Source organism: Felis catus, chromosome E2 (genome assembly GCF_018350175.1).
Source record: "Felis catus isolate Fca126 chromosome E2, F.catus_Fca126_mat1.0, whole genome shotgun sequence".
Classification (NCBI taxonomy): Eukaryota; Metazoa; Chordata; class Mammalia; order Carnivora; family Felidae; genus Felis; species Felis catus.
Window position 1 is genome coordinate 30,467,659 of NC_058382.1, and position 23,111 is coordinate 30,490,769.

The 23,111-nt window shown below is 38.1% G+C and overlaps 1 long non-coding RNA gene across 1 annotated transcript in view; it reads right to left on the bottom strand.

The window, feature by feature from the left end:
• Nucleotides 1–19,374, bottom strand: part of LOC109494857 — a 121,470-nt gene extending 102,096 nt beyond the window's left edge. Inside the window, exons 1-2 of the long non-coding RNA XR_006590415.1 lie at nucleotides 19,268–19,374; nucleotides 12,699–12,761 (exon numbers count right to left, since the gene is read on the bottom strand). This is a non-coding gene — a long non-coding RNA (uncharacterized LOC109494857). The remainder of the gene's footprint in view (nucleotides 1–12,698; nucleotides 12,762–19,267) is intronic.
• Between the last annotated feature and the right edge of the window lie 3,737 nt (nucleotides 19,375–23,111).

Here is a 23,111-nt window from a genome sequence, read left to right on the forward strand (position 1 = left end):
GCATAGCCATGTTCCAATGCAAAAATAGGCAGGTGGCCCCAGGGCCATAGTTAGCCAACCCCAATTTAGACTCTCAGAGGGTCCCCAGGGGAATTGGATCCAGTTACCCACAGCTGTAACTTACCCACTAACACACTATTTGTCTTGCCTCCCTTCCATGCCTCCTCACACCCCTCCCTCACCATGTATGCTAAGGTCACCTCCAAAATCCTGGTCTCGAGTCTGCTTTGGGAGAAACCCGGATTGAGACCAAGGGCTATGAACGAAAAGTGTAAGAATTATGAGACCACATAACAGAAAACTCATACAGTCCGATGGGGTCAGAGAGGATACTCCAGGCAAAGGGAATAGCATGTGCGAAGCGCTGAGCAGAAAAGAATCACAGCTGCTTTGAAGACCTCAAAAAACACTAGTTATTGGCGCATAGGAGGGGGTGGGAATAACAGAACCAGGCAGAGAGAACAGTGGCCACTGAGAGGTGGGACTGGATCCTTTAGGACCATATAGACCGTGCTAAAGCCTCAGGCCTACATCCTGAGGCAGCGGGGAGCCGTTGAAGGTGATAGGTAGCCCAGCGGCATGATGTGCTATGTGTGCACAAGCCTGGGCTCAGAGGAGCCATGAGAAACTCCATCCCCTGGCTCCCCGGCCCCCTGGCCCACGTTAGTGACCTTCTCCTCTTGTCCCACTCACCCCCGTTCACTTAGAATTCTAGGCAGAAAATCAAAAACATCACCCTTGAACAGGACTCATAAACAGTTAAGTACCCTCTATCAACAGGGAATAGAGGGGAAAATACCCAATAAAAATACATAATAAAACAACTACAGAGCAAACAGAGCTGCCACGCTTAGGCCCTGCCAGGTTATTACTTAGACCGGGAGAAGGATTTTGCAGTAATATTATTTGATTTTCCTGGCTCCCTGCCAATTATTTCAAAATGCCCTTTATTCCTTCCTACTTTGTATCTTTGTCTTGAAGAACCAATGCTCTAAATCTTCAATGGGCAGTTCTGGAAAAAGAGCCCCTTTCTTTCCCCCCTCCCCCCGGTGAAGGAAATGTCACCGAGACTTTTCTGTGTGTTCGTATTTCTTCCAGAAACCCCCTTTTCCCGGGGGCATAGGCACTTTTGAACCTACAGCAGCCTCTTTAAGAGATAACCCTGGATTGTTCACGGGCAGAAAGGACTGTCTACTACCCTGCAGTCTAAGATTCCACCTCAATATTTGGGACTTGAGGGTGGAGTCAGTACACAGATACTTAAGGAAGCTCTTAGAAGCCTCTTGGCACGCTGGCCAGGTTGGCAGGTGGCTATTTCCCAGGAGAGTTTCAAGGGTCAGCCACTTGGTCCCTGTGGATAGATTCAGTCTGTAATAGCAGCCGGGCCTTCCAGCAGTAGATTTCAGGACAAATTTCTGCCCTTCTCCAGGACTAAATTCATTCAGCCCCAAGCCACATCCATGCTTTATAAGCATGTGTGAGGCATCCCTCCAATCTCTCAGTCTTTCCTAACATGTTGCCCCAGCATGTGAACAGGTATGTGTTTATGTACATGTGAATCAGGCTCCTTTTGGGTTGTTCTGAGGAAATTGTACTGTTCTTACAAATAACATCAGGGTTGACATATTTGTACACCCAAAGGAAAAGGCAGTTCAAATATCTCCACCAGAGGTAGTGCTTGTATTCTGAAGTTGGAGAGACCTTTCAAGTTTTTTTCTTTTATTTCTTCCACTCTTCTTTTGACAGTGGTGAACGGAATACATTCCCAGGCCAAGTAGTTACGGAACCATAAATCCCCAAAGGGTAGGAGTGCCTTTTTGGCTGATGTATTAGATTTCTCTTGGTTTCAACTGACAGAAAATCCAGCTCAGACCTGCTTAAGCAAAATGGAAATTAGGCAAGCCTGGCAGAAAAGACCAGGGGTAAGGCTGGTTACAGGTGCTGCTTGACTCCTTCTGTCTTTTTTTTTTTTTTAAACAGAAAATATGTTGTTTATTTTCTCTCCTGTGAATCATCAGATGCAACCAATGTCAGTCATTATACATTAATTTTGAAATCACTAGAGGATTTTAAAAAATGATTATTCTGTATACAGGAAGAAGTTACCAAAATTTATCATTGACTAGCAGTGACTTAAAACATTTTTTGATCCCTGATAGTAAGTGCATTTGGTTGCAACCCAGTTATTCTTGCCTATTCTCTTTTTTTTAATGCTGGTGATGTCCCATTGAATTTATTTATTTTTAATGTTTATTTCTTTTGAGAGAGAAAGAGGAAGTGCACACATGCGAGTGGGGGAGGGGCAGAGAGACAGGGAGAGAATCCCAAGCAGGCTCTGCACTGTCAGCACAGAGCCAGATCTAGGGTTGATACCATGAAATGCACGATCATGACCTGAGCCAAAATCAAGAGTCAGCCACCTAACTGACGGAGCCATCCAGGTGCCCCCCCACCCACTGAATTTATTTTTTACAACTCACTAATAGGTTATGACTCACGGTTTGAACAGGATATTCTGTTCAAACCTTCTGTTCAACTGAGTGGTGGGGACTCAATTTCTCCCTCTTTCAATGGAGTCTTGGCGATGTTGGCTTCATCCTCTGGTTTCACATAGGACCAGAATGGTGACAGTTGTTCTCGGCTCTTCTGTCCTCTCTGTTTTAATGCTAGGAACCCATGGCTTTCCCAAGATTCCCAGCAAACACCGCACTGTGCTTCATTGGCTTTGATTAGACCAAGCACCATTCCTAAACCAATTACTGTGGCCAGAAAAATCCTTTTTGTGGACTTGCCTGATTATGTGCTGTATCTGTGACCAGCTATGGCTGTATCCAAGTACATGGACTGAAAGTTGGGGAGAAGCAGGGTATGCTTATAGAGGAATGGTAACAGGGAACAAAACTGCAAAAACAATATAGATGTCTTCCCCAGGGCTAGTCCTAATCACCTAAGGTGAAGCTAGCAATTAACTTGCAACTGACAAGTGGAGTCATTGCCCCAAGTGTGGCCTCCTCCTGACTTAGCAATGCCTGGGATAACTTCAACAGAGATCTGAAGGTGTCCTTCCACAACAGAAGATAAAGCTTAAGGTGCAAGTGCCTCTAGGAAAGCGGAGTCAATTCAGACTAAATGGTAAAGGGCTGATGCAAAAATTTCTTTTGATTGAGGTGGAAGGCAAAAGGTATCAGGAGAATTCATGCAATGGAGTGGAAGAAAGGCATAGATAAAAGATTCCTTTCTTCCAAGGAAGAAAAAAAATCAATCTCCATCATAATTTAGCCTAAGGTTATCCCTACTCTAGTGTACTGGATAAACCATCATACTTTAAGTCCAAAAGGAGCTTCCACATTGGGCAAATAAAGCTCCTTTTGCTACTAGGAGTAGGAGGATAAATGAAAAATATCTTCTCTGCCTTCAGAAGAATTACAGATTGCTTGGGAAAAAGAATTTGTGACACAGAATCAGGACCACCATTTATGGTGTTGAGGTTGCACCGTTAATGGAATCCCCTGGAATTGTGCCTTGGACCGCCAGTAAAACCATACACTCTTGTACTTGTAAAGATGGCTGAAAGTAAGTCATCAGCAAATCTAAATGAACTCGGAAGCATTCCCCAATTTGTGTTCTGTGGCATACTAATCCTTCAGGGTTTTCATAGGTATTGGATATTGAACATTTCATAGAATTAAGGAATTCGAGAAAGGCTAAGTTCAAAAGGACCTTGGGCTGGACCTCTCCAAGCTCTTAGTATGCTGACATGGGTAGTAAATCTCTAAGAAGGGGGTATAGAATGAGACACTATCCAAACATATTTGATGATGATGATAGAGTGCAAAAATGAGTAGCAAACATCTCTCCTCTTTCAAGACGCGGTCACATTCATTCAGGAAATCATTACTGAACACCTACTCTGTGCCATGAATTTAGTGATTCAACATATACATACAACACCTGGTGTTCATCACAAGTGCTTTCCTTAAGTTCCATAACCTATTTAAACCAAGCCCCTCTGATAACCACCAGTTTGTTCTCTACAGTAAGAGTCTGTTGGTTTTCTTCTCTTTCCCTTCCCCCATGTTTGTTTCTTAGATTCAATATATGAGTGAAATCATGTGGTATTTGTCTTTCTCTGACTGACTTATTTCTCTTAGCCTTATACTCTCTAGCTCCATCCACATCATTGCAAATGGCAAGATTCCTTTTTTTTTCCCCAAGAGGCAGAGAGAGAGACAGAGAGTAAGAGAAAGAGAGGGAAAGTGTGTGTGTGTGTGTGTGTGTGTGTGTGTGTGTGTGTGTGTGTGGCAGGTGAGGGGCAGAGGAAGATGGAGAAAGAGAATCTCAAGCAGGTTCCTTGCCCGTGCAAATCCCAACATAGGGCTCAATCTGACCACCATGAGATCATGGCCTGAGCCATAATCAAGAGTCAGGCACTTAATGGACTGAGCCACCCAGATGCCCCAAGATTTTATTCTTTTTTATTCTTTTCTTATATATATGGAATATATATATTAATATTCCATTATATATATATATATGTGTGTGTGTGTGTGTGTGTGTGTGTGTGTATATATATATATATATATATATATATATATATACATATCTTCTTAATCAAGTCATCAGTCGATGGACATTTGGGGTCTTTCCACAATTTGGCTATTGTTAATACTGCTGCTATAAACATTGGGGGGCATGCATCCCTTTCAATTAGTATTTTTGTATCTTTTGGGTAAATACCTACTAGTGCAATTGCTCGAGCATAGAGTAGTTCTGCTTTTAACTTTTTGAGGAAACTCCATACCATTTCCCAGAGTGGCTGCACCAGTTTGCATTCCCACCAGCAGTGCAAAAGGGTTCCTCTTTCTCTGCATCCTCACCAATAACTGTTGTTTCCTGTGTTGTTAATTTTAGCCATTCTGACTGGTGTCATACAGTTATTTTTTTAAAGGAACTAAATCCCATACACCTGATTCACTAGAAAATTCTAAAACTGGCACAGACTTCAAAGACAATCTGATATAACTAACTTCTTCATTTTAGACTCCTTCACTTATCCAACAAATATTTACTCAACACCTACTATGTGCTAGGCATGATCTAAACCTAAGGATACAGTCCCTGCTCTCAGGGAGCTTATAGTCTAGTTGGAGAGACAGATAGTGATCAAATTATCCTACAAATTAATCTACATGAAATTCATTTTTTTCAACAAAAACCAAGATAAAGACCAAGGTTATAAAGACATAAACCAAAAGACTCTAGTCCAGCCCTTCAATGCTTAAGAGAACATGGATGTACGGATAACAATTTACATATAAAAATAATAAGGACTGAAATGGGTGGTCGTGCAAAGTAAAATGGGAGAATATAGAAAAAGGACACACCTGGGGGGCTGTAGAGGGCTTTGTAGAGGAGGAAGCATATGCACTGAGCTTTAAAAGTTGACAAAACAAAGTCCCAAAGAGGTAACATCTCTAAGAAACCACATGATTTAACAGCAGAAGAAAAACGCTGGGACTCCAGAGTTTACAAAAACTATGGGGGTGAGGGGTGGGGGGTTGGGGTGGGCGGGTGGCAGTTAAGAGCTGACTTTTCTGGTGTTCTTGAGGAGAGCTTGGGCCCCTTAGAGAGTGAAAAGCATGAAGAGAGTAAACGTGAGCCAGATCCCCCTCCCGTGGCAGCCGTCTAAATCTGTGTGCATCTGGTAAGCTCTGCACAGAGCTGAGCAGTTCTAAAGCTCACTGGTCTTAGCCAAAGAACAATCTGGCTTCTGAGGTGTGTTTGCTAGCAATTCAGATTACACCTTCCACTTGAAGAGAGAAGCTGGGACAGATGCCAACCACACTGCAAGCCACTCTGGTCCTTCAATGGCACTTACAGGGGTTGTAGAAAATGTAAACCTGGATCAATCACTCAAGATAGAAGAGCAGTCATAACCGTAAAATTCTCATGCGGCTCAAGTCTATCAACAGTAACAAAGGGACAAATCTTTGCCAGCTCTGTCACCAACCAATTAAAAATATTAAGTGTAATAAAGATATAGATATAAGTACACATAAAGATATAGATGTACAGTTAATGATATATATATACATACATAAATATCCAAATCATAAATATACCGCTCAATAAATTATCACAAACTAAACACGTCTGTGTAACCAGCACCCACATGAATAAAAACAGACCATGACCAACCTCACAGAAGCCCTTAAGCTTCTTTGTAGTCACTCCTCCAAGGTAACCACTATCTTTGCTTCAACAGCATAGACTAGTTTTACCTGTTTTGTATTTTTGGAAATGGAGTGTGCAGTTTTTACTTTTGTGTGGTGCCTTCTTTTATTTTTTTTTATTATTTTTTCTTTTTTCAACGTTTTTATTTATTTTTGGGACAGAGAGAGACAGAGCATGAATGGGGGAGGGGCAGAGGGAGAGGGAGACACAGAATCGGAAACAGGCTCCAGGCTCTGAGCCATCAGCCCAGAGCCTGACGCGGGGCTCGAACTCACGGACCGCGAGATCGTGACCTGAGCTGAAGTCGGACGCTTAACCGACTGTGCCACCCAGGCGCCCCATGTGGTGCCTTCTTTAAACCATCGTGTGCGTGAGCTTCCTTCATACCGTTACATGTGGAGTATTCATACTCAGTGCACAGTATTCCATGGCGTGGCCATACCACCATTTATGTATCTATGCTCCTGCTGGTAGGCATTCAAGTTGTTTCCACTTTGTGGCTATTACAAATTATGCTTCTGTACATATGTTGGTGCACATCGTTGGATCATGTGTATGAGTTTCTCTTAAATCCACAGAATTGCTGTGTTGTGGGAAAGAAGCAAGTTCTTTGTTAGCAGACATTGCCCAAGACTTTTGCAAAGTGAGCACATCAATTTACATTCCCACTTACAGAGTTCCAGTTTCTTCATGCAAGCTCTTGGTGTTTTGTCTTTTCCATTTTCACTGTTCTGGCTGGTGTTTAAGTGGCACTTAGTTGCAATCTTCATATACTGAATGCTTCAGTGAAATGTATTACTTTCTCCTACGCTTATTGGTAATTTGACACCCTCTTTTGTGAATTATCTGTTCAAGTATTTCACTCATTTTTCTATTAGGATATCTTTTTCTCTTCCATTTTGATTTGTAGGAGTTTTAGGTATAGTTTTGGATATGAGTCCTTTGTGGATATACAAAACGTTTGAGTCCTTTGTGGACATACAAAATGTTTTCAAAGTTGCCTTTTCACCTTATTGCATCTTTGAGAGGTAGAAATTCTCAGTATTAACGTCTTCTAATTTATCAATTGCTTTTCCTTTATGACTAGCCATTTTTGTTTCCTGTTTAAAAAATCGTTGCCTACTCCAAGGTCATAGATATTTTCTCTAGTATTCTTTTAAAAGTGTTATTGTGTTGCCTCTCAGACCTAGCTCCACAATCTATGTGGAATAATTATTTTGTATGGTGTGAGGTAAAGGTCAAAATACATTTGACAAGTGTTAATGCTGAGAGGTAAGACCAGCATATTTTTTAAGAAGCCAGCGTGGGATATAGAAAGAAAACCTGGGTTAATCTGAAACATACCATTAGGGCAAAAGGAGAGGGGTCTTCATCTTTATATGATTGTACTGAAGACTTTGTATAAAGTTTCTCTAAGATGAGACTGCTTTTCAATCTAATGACCTGCCATCTTCCCCATCCAGTGACCAATGTGGCTGCTCAATCACGCCATGCTTCCTTATGCTTTTATACATGCTGTTCTGTGCATGGGATGCCTTCTCTATCTCTAATTCACTTCCTACTACTCCTTCAAGACTATCTCCAATGCTCCCTGGTCTTAGAAGAGGTCCCTGATTCTGTTCCCACAACAGTCAGATTTTCCCAGCACATATTGCCTGCTTCTGTGATAGCAATTATCTTACCCTGTTTTAATTAATTCTTTGCCTCATTTCCATTATGAAGTCTTTGAATATGGAGACTGTGATTTATCTTAGTATCTCCACAATTCAGCACAGTCATTGGCCCCTATAAGATAACTTAATTTGTTTTGGTTTGATTGGTGTTAAATAAATCAGACTAATAGGAATGCATTCAATACTGGCATTACAAGATAGAAATGGGACCATGACATGTTTTAGAAAGTAGACAAATGATAAACATGATGTCTATTGTAACATCACCCTTTTAAAAATATTTTTTTCTTTTCAAATTTTTATTTAAATTCTAGTTAGTTAACATACAGTGCAATATTGGTTTCAGGAGTAGAATTCAGTGATTCATCACTTACATCCCCCTTTTTAAATGGGAGAAGAAACCAAGAAGGACAGAGGGGAAATAGTAGAAGAAAAGGAGAAGGAGGGAAAAGGAAAGAGACTTCTGTTTTTATCCAGGTTTGAGTAGCTTGCACTCATCACAAATTGCTATAAAAACTGAATAAAATATAGAAGACAATGATTTTCAAACACTGAGCAAAATGTAGCATAGGAATGTGAGAAAGAAGAGATATATACTATATCTATATATTCTCTGTATCAGCACAGCTTCCTGACCATGACACAGGAAGGTGAGGCCCAAGCAAAACAGGATGCTTCTGCTGAGTTGAGGAGACAGAGACTAGAATTTAAGACTGATAAAGCAGCTGGAACTTACAGGACAGAGTTCTGAAAAGGAAGCTGCTTCACAGAGAAATCATCTCCAGAAGTTTGTAGGGAGAAACTCCGTGTATGTTATTTAAAAGACTGCACAGGGTAATATTCCACAAAAACTAGTAGAGAACAATTTCTATGCCATTGAGACATACTCAAAGTAGAGTGGACATACTCAAGGTTACAAAGTAAGTTAATTTCCAGGAAAAAAACTCAACATTCTTTAAAGGAAGACATCATAATTCAGATCCCATAAAATATATTACGTACCATGTCTAGCATACAATGAAAGTTTACTGAACATGTGAAGAAACAGGAAAATGTGACCCATGATCAAGAAGAAACCCATCAATAGAAATAGGCACTGAGATGACCTAGATGTTGGGAATAGTCATTAAGGACTTTAAAGCAGTTATAAATAAATTCAAAGATTTAAGTGAAATATGGTCTTTCTGAGTAAGTAGCAAATCTCAAGGGAAAACAGAAGCTATAAAAAGAACTAAATGGAAACTCTAGAACTGAAAATATAGTGTCTGAAATGGAAAATTCACTGGATGAGCTGGACAACAGAAAGGGGAAGAAAAATATTCACTGACCTTTAAAAGAGGACAATCACAATTATCCTATAAGAAGACCACATATTTTTAAAATTGAAGAAATTAAGAGAGCCTCAGTGACCTGATAGTATTGAGACACATGTGTGATTGCAGTACCAGAAAGGTAGGAGGGATTGAGACTGAGGCAGAAAAGTTGTTGTTGTTGTTGTTGTTGTTGTTGTTGTTGTTGTTGTTGTTTTAAAATAATGGTGTTGGTGGGTGGCTTAGTCGAGAGTCCAACTCTTGATTTTGGCTTAGGTCATGATCTCCATGGTTTGTGAGATCGAGCCCCACATCGGGCTCTGCCCTCACAGCACAGAGCCTACTTGGGATTCTATCTCCCTCTCCTTCTGCCCCCTCCCCCCCCCAATAAATAAATAAACTTTAAAAAATGGTGTCAACAAATGGTGTTGGGAAAACTGGACAACCACAAACAAAAGAATGAAAGGGGACCACTTTCTTATACCATACATAAAAATAAATTCAACATAGACTAAAGGCCTAAATGTGAGACCTAAAACCATAAAAGTCCTAGAAGAGAACACACGTAGTAATTTCTCTGACATTGGCTGTAGCAACCTTTTTCTAGATAGGTCCCCTGAGGCGAGGGAAACAAAAGCAAAAAAAAACTATTGGAACATCAAAATAAAAAGCTTCTGCACAGCAAAAGAAACAATCAATAAAACAAAAAGACAGCCTACTGAATGGGAGAACATATTTGCAAAAGACATATCCAATAAAGGGTTAGTATCCAAAATATATAGATAACTTATAAAACTCAATACCCAAAAAACAAATAATCCAACTAAAAATGGGCAGAAGACATGAACAGATATTTCTCCAAAAAAAGACACCCAGATAGTCAGCAGACATGTGAAAAGATTCTCAACATTACTTATCATCAGGGAAATACAAATCAAAACTGCAATGCCACATCACTTTGTACCTGTCAGAATGGCTAAAATCAACAACACAAGAAACAACAAGTGTTGGCCAGGATGTGGAGAAAAAGGAACTCTCGTGCACTGTTGGTGGTAATGCAAACCGGTGCAGCCACTGTGGGAAACAGTATGGACGTTCCTCAAAAAGTTAAAAATAGAACTATCCTATGATGCAGCAATTGCACTACTGGGTATTTATACAACAAATACAAAACATTAATTCAAAGGGATACATGCAACCCTATGTTTCTAGGGGCATTATTTACAAAAGCCAAGATATGGAAGCAGCCCAAGTGTCCATCGATAGATGAATGTTCAAAGAAGATGTGATATACATGTCAATATCTATATCTGCATCCCTATCTATCTATCTATCTACATATATCAGCTTTAGCAGATATTGCCCAAGACTTTTGCAAAGTGGGTACATCAGTTTACAATCCCACTAGCGTTGTTCCAGTTTCTCCATGTCTTTACAAGCTCTTGGTATTTTTTGTCTTTTCCATTTTCACTATTCTGGTTGGCATGTAAGGGGTATGACACTGTAGTTGTAATACTCACATACTGGCTGATTTAGTGAAATGTGTTACTTTCTCATATGCTTATTGGTAATTTGACACTCTCTTTCATGAATTATCTGTTCAAATGTTTTGCTCATGGATGGAACTAAAGGGTATAATGCTAAACAAAATAAGTCTGTCAGAAAAAGACAGATACCATATGATTTCATTCACATGTGGAATTTAAGAAACAATACAAATGAGCAAAGAAAAAAAAGAGAGAAGTATCAAGAAACAGACTCTTAACTATAGAGAACAAACATGGTTACCAGAGAGGAGTGGGTGGGGGATGGAAATAGGTGATGGGAATTAAGGAGGGCACTTGTGATGAGCACAGAGTGATGTAAGGAATTGTTGAATCACTATATTGTATACCTGAAATGAATACAACACTGTGTGTTAACTAATTGGAATTAAAACAAAATTCTCTAAATGGTGTAAAATTTCCCAAATTTAATGAAAAACAGATCTAAGCAGCTCAAGAAACCTTATAACAGGATAAATACAGAGAAACCACAACTAAGCACATGATGTTCAAGCTCCCAAAAATGAAAAACAGAAAATGAAAATCCCCCAAAATCTAGAGAAAAGTGACACATTATGTGGAAAGAAATAATGACATCAACATTAGCCAACTTCTTATAAAAAAAGAGTCAGGAGATAATAAGGTAATATTTTTTTTGGTGCTGAAAGAAAATGCTGTCAAGTCAGAACTTTATACCCAGCAAAATGCATCTTTTAAAAATCGGGGAGAAATAAAGGCAATGTCAGATAAGCAAGAGTTGAAACAGTTTTTCAGCGACAGCCTGCATTACAATAGACACTAAAGGAAATTCTTCAGGCTGAATGAACACGATCCAGATAGAAACTCAGATCCGTATGAAGAAATGAAGAGCCCCCAAAATGTTGAATATGAAGACAAATATAAAAGATCAGATTTTTTTCCCTTCTCTTAATTTTCTCAGAAATTAAAAGAGTGAGGAGGGAAGGAACAGAGAAGAGTATGAAGTGAAAACCATACACAACCAGGGAAACAAGAATCAAATCCCAGCTCTGCCACTTATAAACCATATGATCATGGATAAGCTGTTTAACGTCTCTGCACGATTTCCTTCATCCATTACTGGGTTAACTCTTACCTTTGTAAGGGAGAATCTCCACAGGAGTGCCCAGCACAGCATCCAGGTGGGCACTCAGCGGGCACTCAGTGAGAGGAAATGTTGCCAATGTCAATGTTAGGCATTACATAAGAAGACTCAAACATTGAAGTTCAGTACATTGATCAAGTTATGCAATATATGATAACCTCCTATATATTCTCAAAACTGAGACAACCATGTTCCTATACTAGGAGATTGTTGCAAGAATTAAGTATAATAACACATTTAAGACATTCACCAAAATGACTGACATGCAAAAGTGATCAATAAATATTTGTTATTAAAAAATAGAAGTTCAGAACTGTCCCGCCTTAACCAAGGGTATATAAAGTTTTAATAACTTCTCTATTTTATTTATAGTTCTTTCCTCTTAAAGTAGAAATCATAGATGCTCATTGTATTCATGTTGGTTTGGTGAACTTAGGTCTATATATTCAAAGATATTAAATTTCAGAGCCATCAATTATTGCATAGCCCAGTGCTACATACATCATTTCAAAATCTCCAGAAAACATGTGCCTCAGATGCAAATGCATTTTAAAGTTTTCACGAACTTTTGTCAATGACTAAAGCAGCAAATTCTATGCTATTTCCCAAACTTGTCTTCTACTTACTACCTTCACAAATATTGTCACTATTTACTCTATAACTTTAAATGACTCCTTATTTTTCTACTTAAATTAATTTCAAAAGGCAATTTGGGCTACTACTAAATATGGAATGCTTGTATCACTGACCATAAATAAAAACTATACATTAAAAACAGAATGAAATTAAAACAATGTTGTTACAATTTACTTACAAACCATGGCTTTCCAGGGGCTCTGAACCTGGGCTTTATGTCTTTGTTGAAAGAGAAACAGCTCTGGAGAAAAATTGATTAGGAAATGTTACAGAGGTGTTAAAAACATACTAACTCCTGAGACTTCTTTGTTGAAATCACAAGGAATGAAACCATTTAAAAGAGTAACTTTCTGGGGTGCCTAGGTGGCTCAGTTAAGCGTAGGACTTCGGCTCAGGTCATGATCTCATGGTTCCCGGGTTTGAGCCCTGCACCAAGCCCTGCACTGACAGTTCAAAGCCTGAAACCTGCTTTAGATTCTCTTTCCCTCTCTATCTGCCCCTCGCCTGCTTGTGCTCTGTCTCTCTCTCAAAAAAATAAATAAAAATAAAAATAATTTTTTAAATAAAAGAGTAATGTTCAAGGTGCAATTCAGTTTCATTACTGATCTGTTTTAACTTTTATTCTCTCATATATAAAAAAAATGGAGATAATAATAGCACCTAGCTTCATAAGTTGGCAGCAAATGATAGCAAACAATATATGTAAGCCTCTTAGCACAGTGCCAGACACATACATGACACTCAAGAAATATTAGTTATAACTTAAAACGTTACATATACGCTTCTTACCCACATTCTGTCTATGGGTAAATACAGACGGGCTTTGTGTGAGCCACCTTTTCCACTTGCGTGTTGAAATTAGGGGTGTGGAAACTCTTTGGATGGGAAGTCACCACGGTCTAGAATTTTAGCTTGTTAATAGGCTTTTTTTTTTAATTTCTCAGCTAAAAATAGAAGAATATGTGTTACTAAAAGACATTAGGACTGGCATTTCTGGCCACATGGGTTTTTGCATCTGTTATCCTATGCTATTGCTCTATTAGGGGAGAGACGCTGTCTTCTTTTTCAGCTTCTCTCTCATTCTGTCTGCCTCTCTCTCTCTCTCTCTCTCTCTCTCTCTCTCACACACACACACACACACACACACACACACGCACACACACACACACACACACCCAGCCAACCATCACAATGAGCACTTAAGCACTTAATTAATATCTGTATGTTGTGGAAGTCTTCCTGAGAACAGAAGCCCCAGGTCTATCTCATTTTCAAAATACCTAACAAAAGGGAAAATATGACAATGTGACACTGGTTACTTCTCTAGCTTAATAATAAAGACTTTCATTCTATTGAAAATAATTTCAAGTAGCAAATTAAAGAAAACTTTTAGTAAATTTGAATCTAGGAAAACTTCAAATAATAAGACCATAAACTTCTAGAAATAATGTTGTATTTACTCCTGGTAGAAGAATCTAAAACTCACTACATTTCAATACTATATCTTTTTCTTCCACTGACATGAGCTGTTAATTAATTGCACTTTTTGCTATCAAAACCAATAAAGAACAAACAAAATAAAAGGAGAATGTTGTCAAATCATCATCATACATCAGGCATAATGTTGTTGTTTTTTTTTTACTTTCCCCAGACCTTTTCAATCCATCAGATATGTTAATATTTATGGAGTGTTTATAGAAGAAATCTGTTAGAATTAATAAATAATAAAGCTAATGTCTTTTTAAAAAGTAAATCAAGAATCCCATCATAAAGTTGCTTATAATTTACTATAGCAATATAAAACCAGAAAAGCAGTAAGCAGACAGGATTATATTCCATTACTCAGAATATCTAACACAACCTGTTTTTGTTGTCTTTTTTTAATGAAATAAAATGTTTTGACAACTTCAACTTGTAGAACTTCTTTTCCTCAACCTGTGTGAAACCATAAGTGATTATATATACATAGCAATTCATGCTAAGAGATTTTTCCCCCTGATTTGAGCCTGAGACATATTTGCTAATACATCATTCAGGATTATAGTTGCTATATTCCAAATTGAGACTTATTTTCTTATTTTGTGCTATTTTATCAGTTTTTAGTATTAAGATTATGCAAACTTTTTGATTATGCCAACTTCCATTTCTGTAACTAACACATTGATTAAATATTCCCTGATTTTGTCTTGGTGATACAAATACTTGTGTTGCTCAAAAATTTGTGGAAGAGGGAGTGAAAATATAATGCCTTAAAAAATTCCTTTCATCATCGAAAGATAAAGGAAGTAAAAATGTTAAAAGTTGTTGATGGAAACATTTTTTTTTTCTGTAGGAGAGCAATGATTTAAAAAATTTTTTTTCACCACATGCCAGGACCTGAACTCTGGTTAACTTTTGGTTTTACTCTTCTTTAATTCAATTATACTTTCTCTTTGTTGAGATTACTGAAGTTTTGTTTTGTCAATAACCCCATTCCTATGAATAAAGCTTTCTGTTCAAAATGCAACATTTTCTTATTTCTGGTCTTTTTTTCCATTTTTTGAATGTCCATTTGTATTTGACAGAGAGACAGAGTGCGAGTGGGGGAAGGGCAGTGAGTTGGAAGCAGACTCCAAGGTCTGAGCTGTCAGCACAGCGCCCAACATGGGGCTGGAACCCACGAACCTTGAGATCATGACCTGAGCTGAAGTGGAATGCCTAACCGACTAAGCCACCCAGGCGTCCCCAAAATGCAACATTTTCAAACTTCTATCTTAATAACTGAATTGGACCAGTTGCAGAGCTGATGTGGATTGACTGCACTGAAAAAGATCACAGTTTGATCCAAAATATTTGCTTAGTAAACACATGCTACTTACAAGTTTCTGTGAAAGAAACAGTAATTTCAGTACCAGCCAGTGCTTATGTTGTTTTCATTTTTATTTTTGCTGGGATTTTAGCCTTTAATAAGCAACTTGCCATCACTTTACAAATGTATTGGCTAATTTTTATTGACTTGAGCAAAATATATGCTTTACAGTTTCTGTTGTTTCAAATTTTTACTAGTATTAAGTATCTGAAATGAATTTCTTATAGACAACATCTACTCGATAGTGTTTTTTTTTAATCTACTCTTCCAATCTCTGCTTTTTAATTGATATATTTAGATAATTTGTATTTAAGGTAATTATTGATATGTCAGGACTTAAGTAAGTTCCAAACATGTTCATGAATGTCATTTGAAGTTATTAATGTGAGATGAAGGTTACGAGAAATGGCCTTCTGACCAATTAGATAACAATTTCAGGTTGAGTGATAAATCACATTGTACTTTCCACAAATAGAATAGCTTTCACCCAGCCTTTGGCTTATTTTGTGAGATGCTCTAAGAAAATGCTAAACAAACCCATTATTTCATTTTGTACAGAGAGATTTTTTTAGTATGTCATCCACTATATTCAGTGTCCTCTCCAAAAATAGCAAATCAAAATTTTATTTAGCCCTCATAAGAAAGTTTTATTTCTCTGAGGAATAACAATCTATTTTTCTATGGACACATCGATTTTGGAAATAGTAATATTTCACTTTTTGCTTTGGCTTCCAGAAAGTTCATTACCAATTTTTTTCACCTTAAAATTATAGCCTTCTAATTGGTTTACCACCCCTATCCTTTATGTTATTGTGGCTCTATATTTAACTTTATATGTTATAAACATCATAAGATAGGGTTATGTTGCTTTAAGCAATCAATAATCTTTTACATATACTCATATATGTATCTTTTCAAGAGGTCTTTATTTCTTCTTGCAGTTCTTTCCTCTCAACTGGAAATATTTCCTTTAGCCCGAGGAACTTGTTTATCCCTTCTGAACATTTCTAGATTTTGACGCTATGAACATTTATGATCTCTCTTCAGATATATGTTTCTTCTTTCTTGAATAAGTACCTGAGAGTGGAATTACTATGTCTTTTGGTAAGTGTATATTTAACTACATAAGAAATTACCAAAGTGTTTTCCATAGTTGCACATTTTACATTCCCACCGGCAATGCATGAGAGGTGTATGAGTGTGTCTGTTTCTATCAGCTATTTTTTCTCTTGATTATCAATTGCATTTTCCTGCTCCTTCTCACATGTCACATTTTTATTGCATGCCAGACACTCATGTAAAAGAAATTAAAGACTGTAAATTGATATTAAATTTCCAGTGTCAGAGAAATTGGTTGAGGGGCTCCTCCCTTGATTCAATCAGGAATTATGATGAGTGGTCGCTGGGTTAGAACTAAGCTAGCTTTAGTCTACCTCTGATTTCAATTATCTTGGACATAGGAAACTGTTGTGGTCATTGTTGACCCCCTTCTTTAGCAGACTTATTACTTCTAAGCACAGAGACTGTGGGTGATTTCACTTTTCTTTCCCAGCCCAGTCCTTGGGCTCTCTTGTGCCAGTACTTAACAAAGGTCCTGTTGAGGAAAACTGATGGATGGAGAAAAACAATTCCTTGATCCAGCTTAATTTTGATATTATGTTAATATGGCTTATTCATCTTAATTTCCCCCAGTTTTTATCCTCTAGTCTATAATTCAATACCCTGATTTCTTTTCTATTTTATTTTATATTTATTTTATTCCTTTAAGTTCTTTCAAATGGCTTCCAACCAAGAGAGTCAGGGCCTAAATAAATAAATAGATAGATAGATAGATAGATAGATAAATGAAGCTAATCTCAGTTTACTGCCTTTTTAATTGTATCATTTCTCCGTATTTTTAAAGGTGCTCATTCAGGTCTTCAATCTGCTCTAAAAAACCACAATAGAAGATCATTTTTTTTTTCAATCAAACTTGGTTTTTCAAGATCCTCACTCTAGTCTCAAGGGTGCTACAAGAACTCACATACAATTTACTTGTAGAATCTACAATGGATGGGCAATTGTTGGCTACTGAATTGAATTCATTTTTCTATCCAGTCTCTTTAATGAGAAAAATGAAGGAAATAAAATGGGACATTTAAAAACTAATAGAAATCTTGAATATAATAACTACTGACAAAGGCAATTAAAGAACACTTTTAAAAAATTTAATAGAAATAAATGAGAATGTTCAAATGACACACACCAAAAGGGAAGAAGGAAGTTTGTTAAATTTAACTATTGCATTACTCCTAATTATTTCCCCTAAATCAATGAAAAAATTCTACAACTTTTTAAAATGTACTACAAATAAAGATCCCTGAGTTTATCAACAAATATGTGTTCTTTTTTTAAATTAATTTATTTATTTTGAGAGAGACAGTGGGGAAGGGGCAGAGAGACAGAGAGAGAGAGCATCCCAAGCAGGCTCCACCTGTCAGCACAGAGCCCAATGCAGTGCTTGAACCCACAAACACTGGTCATGGATCATGACCTGAGCCAAAGTCAGACACTTAACCAACTGAGCCACACAGAGGTCCTGCTTCCTGTGTGTTCCTAATTAAACACCCTTTTACCCTCAGACAGTTCCATATTGCGTCAGAATCACATGACCATGTTTTATTATATGAACAAATGGGAAAAGTCAGATTTGAAAGTTCTTTTCAACTGATTAAGGAGGGGTCTTTTTAATGTTTGTTTCTTTGTTTTGAGAGAGAGAGAGCAAGAGAGAGCACATGCACATGCACATACATGAGCAGGGGAGGGGCAAAGAGAGAGGGAGAAAGAGAATCCCAAGCAGGCACCATGCTGACAGCTCAGTCTCATGAACCATGAGATCACGACCTGAGCAGAAACCAAGAGTCAGATGCTTAACTGACTGAACCACCCAGGAGCCCCTAGCAGGTTTTTAAAAAGGAGAAGGAATCCTAACTGAAAATGCACAACCCACATCTCTTGGATGCCTCTTTCCAACCACCATTTTATGTTTCTATACAGCATATAGAAACATAGACTACATGGAGACCTACACAGCCTAAAAGAATTTTCAAAGATCCCATACTAAGAGGGAAAAAAAACTACTCTAAAATGCAGGCAGGATTCATTTAAGGGCAAAGAGAGTTTGCCATGTATCTCCAACTACATGCAAGTGTTTCCTATACTGGCCACTTAAAAAAATTTCCCCAGATTTCCATTTGAGAGTAGAAGAAATGGGGTAGTGTATTGGCAAGTGATCTTGAAAAACATCTTCATGGGGGTGATCATGTTCAATGACCTTTTTATCTTCTTGGGGCTCAAATACAGTAACAGTAATCTCTTCCCGTTGCCAATAATTGCTTAATCAATCATCTGCCTATATTATAGGGAGTTCAGTATCTTCTTCTAAAGGCTTCTATTTAGTCGCCCATGAAAACCAGGAGCTTATTTTGAAAGTACTGAAGAGTCAAATAAGCCTCCCTGGGCTGTCATTAATACCCTTGCCACATGGAAACACTGTCACTCTTGAACACCAGTCCTACACAATCACAAAACTATCTTGCAACCAGATTGTGCAGGATATATATGTGAGCAAAACACCAAGACCTAGGTAATCTTGCCTCATGGTGAGTCTGTGCTGGTTTATGGATCTCATGTCAGGATACCCTAATCTAGTAGGCGGGTTCTATTAATGTTGCATTAATAGATATTAATATAGGGTTGTGCCTATAAGTTTTCTAGAGTGTGGCTATTTTCCCCAGGAAGTTCAATGGCCCCTATGCCAAACATCTGCCTCTTTCCTTGCTATGGGTTATTTGGGACAGGCGGTTTCTGCTAGGCCAAAAGAAATCCTGCAGAATTTGCTCGAGGTAGTGTCTACTTACCTTATGCTTTATACAACAATCCTCAAGAAGAGACTTTGCATCCTTCCAGACAGGGTAGTGACTGAAAGAATCCCAATTGCTTGGTCACACTAGAGATGATTACCCTTAGGGGGGAAAAAAAATGAGAAGAAATTTACCTTCGGTGTTCCCATTCCTCCCAGTGCAATATACCCATCCCAACAAGGCTTTGTTCTGTAGGGTTCTGTGTTGGCCCTTCTCTCAGTCTACATATTCCTGCTCTGATCCATTCGGTCTCCTGCTGTCTGGCACTGTTTAATGTGTGTGTGTAGATAACTCCCAAATTTGACTCTCCAGCCAAGATCACTCTCCTCAGCCTCAGATATGCACACCTAAACCTTCCGGATATTTCCATGTAGATATCTCACAGACATCTAAAACTCACCACAGACAAACACCTCCTGTACTCCTTATCAATTCAGTCAACATGGTCCAGCCACCGCTGGAACACAGGCACAGTAGGGGAGACATTGGTGCTTGCTAACCTACCCTCAATCCACGTTAATCCTATTTCCTAAATATCTCTCAGGCCACATTCCCATGGTCAGATCCCTGCCATTACACTTCCCTAGGTCACCATTATCCCTTGTTTGGATTACTCTGACAACCTCTTAGCCCATTTACCAAATTACCTGCTCTGCTCTCTTGAAGTGATCCTCCCACCTTGCAGCCCAAACCACTTTTCCCAGAGCAAATCTGACCCCCACCCTGCAGCAGTTGCTAGGATACCGAAAACTTGTTCTGAATTCCCTAAGGTGAAAAATTTCGTCTTGCACAAAGTACATTTTTACTCCGCCGTCGCCGCCCCCTCTTTCCCTTCCAGGTCATGTCTTTCTCTCTCCTACCCTCCCCTCCTTCATCCTTGTCCCTCCGCCATCTGATCATTTCCGGCCAAATTATAATCCTCTCACTTTTGCCTCCAGACCTTTGCACACGTTGTGCCGCCCTTTCTCAAAGCACTACGCCCCCACTCTTTTGCCTAACAAATTCTTACACGTCATTCAAAGCTCCTCTGCAATGCCTCGGGCCACGGAAGCCTTTTTTACCCTCTTAAATTAGGTTAGGTGCTCCTCCTAGAGGTAGGTACTCCCCTACCTAAAGATCAAGGTGTTTATCTTTTATTTAGTCAACAGATATTTATTAGGGACTTATTACATGCCAGGAGACTAGAGAGATACAAGGCTTATTGTAGAGATTTTTTTTTCATTGTAGAGATTTTAGAAACAATAATAAAACTGACTAAATTTTGATTTTCTCTCCAATGTCACCATGCACCAGCAATTCTGTGTCAGTCAGTGGTAAGTACTCCTGTCTGGAAATCTCTCTGTCTCTTGTTTTTGTTAATAGCTGGATTGAGATATAATTCACATACTCGCATATCATGCAATTTACCCACTTAAAGCATACAATTCAATGATTTTTAATATATTCATGGAGCTATGCCACTATTATTACAATAAATTTTAGAATATTTTCATCATCCCCCAAAGAAACCCTGTACTCTTTGGCTATGGCCCTCCCAGTCTCCCCAACCCAAGGCAACTTCTAATCTGCTTTCTGTCCCTAGAGATGTGCCAATTCCAGACATTTCATATAAGTGGAAACATAAAATATATGGCCTTTTGTGTCTGGCTTCTTTTTTCTTAGCAAAGTGATTTCAAGGTTCATCCATTTTGTAGCATGAATGAGCACTTCATTCTTTCTGTTAATAAAAATCTTATATACTGAAGGTATACAAGATGATGATTTGATATGAAGATTTGATACATAGTGAATTGATTACTACAGTCCAGCTAATTAACATATCATCTCCTGACATAGGCAGCACTTTCTTGTGTGATGAGATCACCTGAAATCTACTCTCTTAGCAGATTTCCAGTTTTCAATAAGGTATTATTAACTATAGACATAGAGGGTATATTAGATTTATAGACTAATTTATTCTACATAACTGTAACTTTGTATCATTTGACAAACATATTTTCCCATTTCCCTCCTTCCCTCCTCACTAGCCTCAGGTAACTACCATTCTACCCTATGCTTCTGTGAGTTCAACTTTTTTAGATTCCACATATGAATGAGATCATACAGTTTTTGACTTTCTGTGTCTGGCTTATTTCACTTAGCATAATCTCCCCTAGATCCATCCATTTTGTGAGAAATAGCAGATTTCCTTTCTTTTTTAAGGTTGAATAATATTTCATTGCATGTATATACCACATTTTCTTCATCCATTCATCCATTGATGGACATTTACACTGTTTCCACAACTTGGTTATTGTATAATACTGCTGTGCTAGAACATGGGAGTGAAGACATCCCTTCAATATCCTGCTTTTATTTAATTTGGATGTATACCCGAAAGTGGGATTGTTGGATCATACAGTGAATCTATTTTTAATTTTGGGGGAAACCTCTATACTGTTTTTCATAATGGCTGCATTTATATATATTAATTTATATTCCCACCAACACTGTACCTCTTCCACATTCTTACAAATAGTTGTTATCTTTTGCCTTTTTGATAATAGCCATTTTAACAGGTATGAAGTGATATCTCATTGTGGTTTTGATTTGAGTTTCCCTGATGATGAGTGATGTTGGGCATCTTTTCAGGTGCCTGCCAGCCATTCCTTACGTCTTCTTTCAGGAAATGTCTGTTCAGGTCCTTTGTCTATTTTTAATTGGGTCATTTGTTTTCTCACTATTGATTTGTCTGAGTTCCTTATATATTTTGGATATTAATTCCTGATCAGCTATATGGTTTACAACTATTTTCTCGCACTCCATTGGTTGTCTCTGCACTCTTTTGCCATGCAGAAGCTCTTTACTTGATAGAATCCCATTTGTCTGTTTTTGCTTTTGTTGCTTATGTTTTTGGAGTCATATCCCAAAAAAATCATTGCCCAGACCAATGTCAAGAAGATTTTCCCTTCTTCTTTATTCTAGTAGTTTTACAATTTCAGGTCTTACATTTAAGTCTTTAGTGTATTTTTTTTTAATTTTTTTTAATGTTTATTTATTTTTGAGACTGAGAGAGACAGAGCACGAATGGGGGAGGGGCAGACAGAGAGGGAGACACAGAATCGGAAGTAGGCTCCAGGCTCTGAGCCATCAGCCCGGAGCCGGACTCGGGGCTCAAACTCACGGACCGTGAGATCGTGACCTGAGCTGAAGTCGTACGCTTAACCGACTGAGCCACCCACGCGCCCCAAGTCTTTAGTGTTATTTTTGAGATGATCTTTGTATAGGGAGTGAGATAACAGTCCAATTTCTTTCTTTTGCATGTGGATAATCCATTTTCCCACACCATTTATTGAAGACATTCTTCTTCCTCCTATGTGTATTCTCTGCTAAACATGTGGATTTATTTCTGGGATCTCTTTCTGTTCCATTGGTCTGTATGTCTATTTTTATGACAGTGCTTTGCTCTTTTGATTACTATGGTTTTAAGGTATATTTTGAAATCAAGTAGTGTGATGCCTCAAGTTTTGTTTTTGTTTTTGTATCAAGATTGGTTTGGCTATTTGGGGTCTTTTGTAATTCCACGTGAATTTTAAGACTGTTTTTCCTATGTCTGTGAAAAAATGCCTTCGTGTTTTTTATAGGGATTGCACTGAATGTGTAGATGGCTTTGGATATAGACATTTTAACAATACCAATTCTTCCAGTCCACAAACATGGGATATTGTTCCATTTATTTGTGTCTTCTCTGGCTTTGTCCATCAATGTTTCATAGTAAAAAAAATCTTTCCTTAGTCTAAATTCTAAATAATTGTTGCATTCTCCGTTGGGATTTAACAGTATGTATTTAAGCTTCAAATTA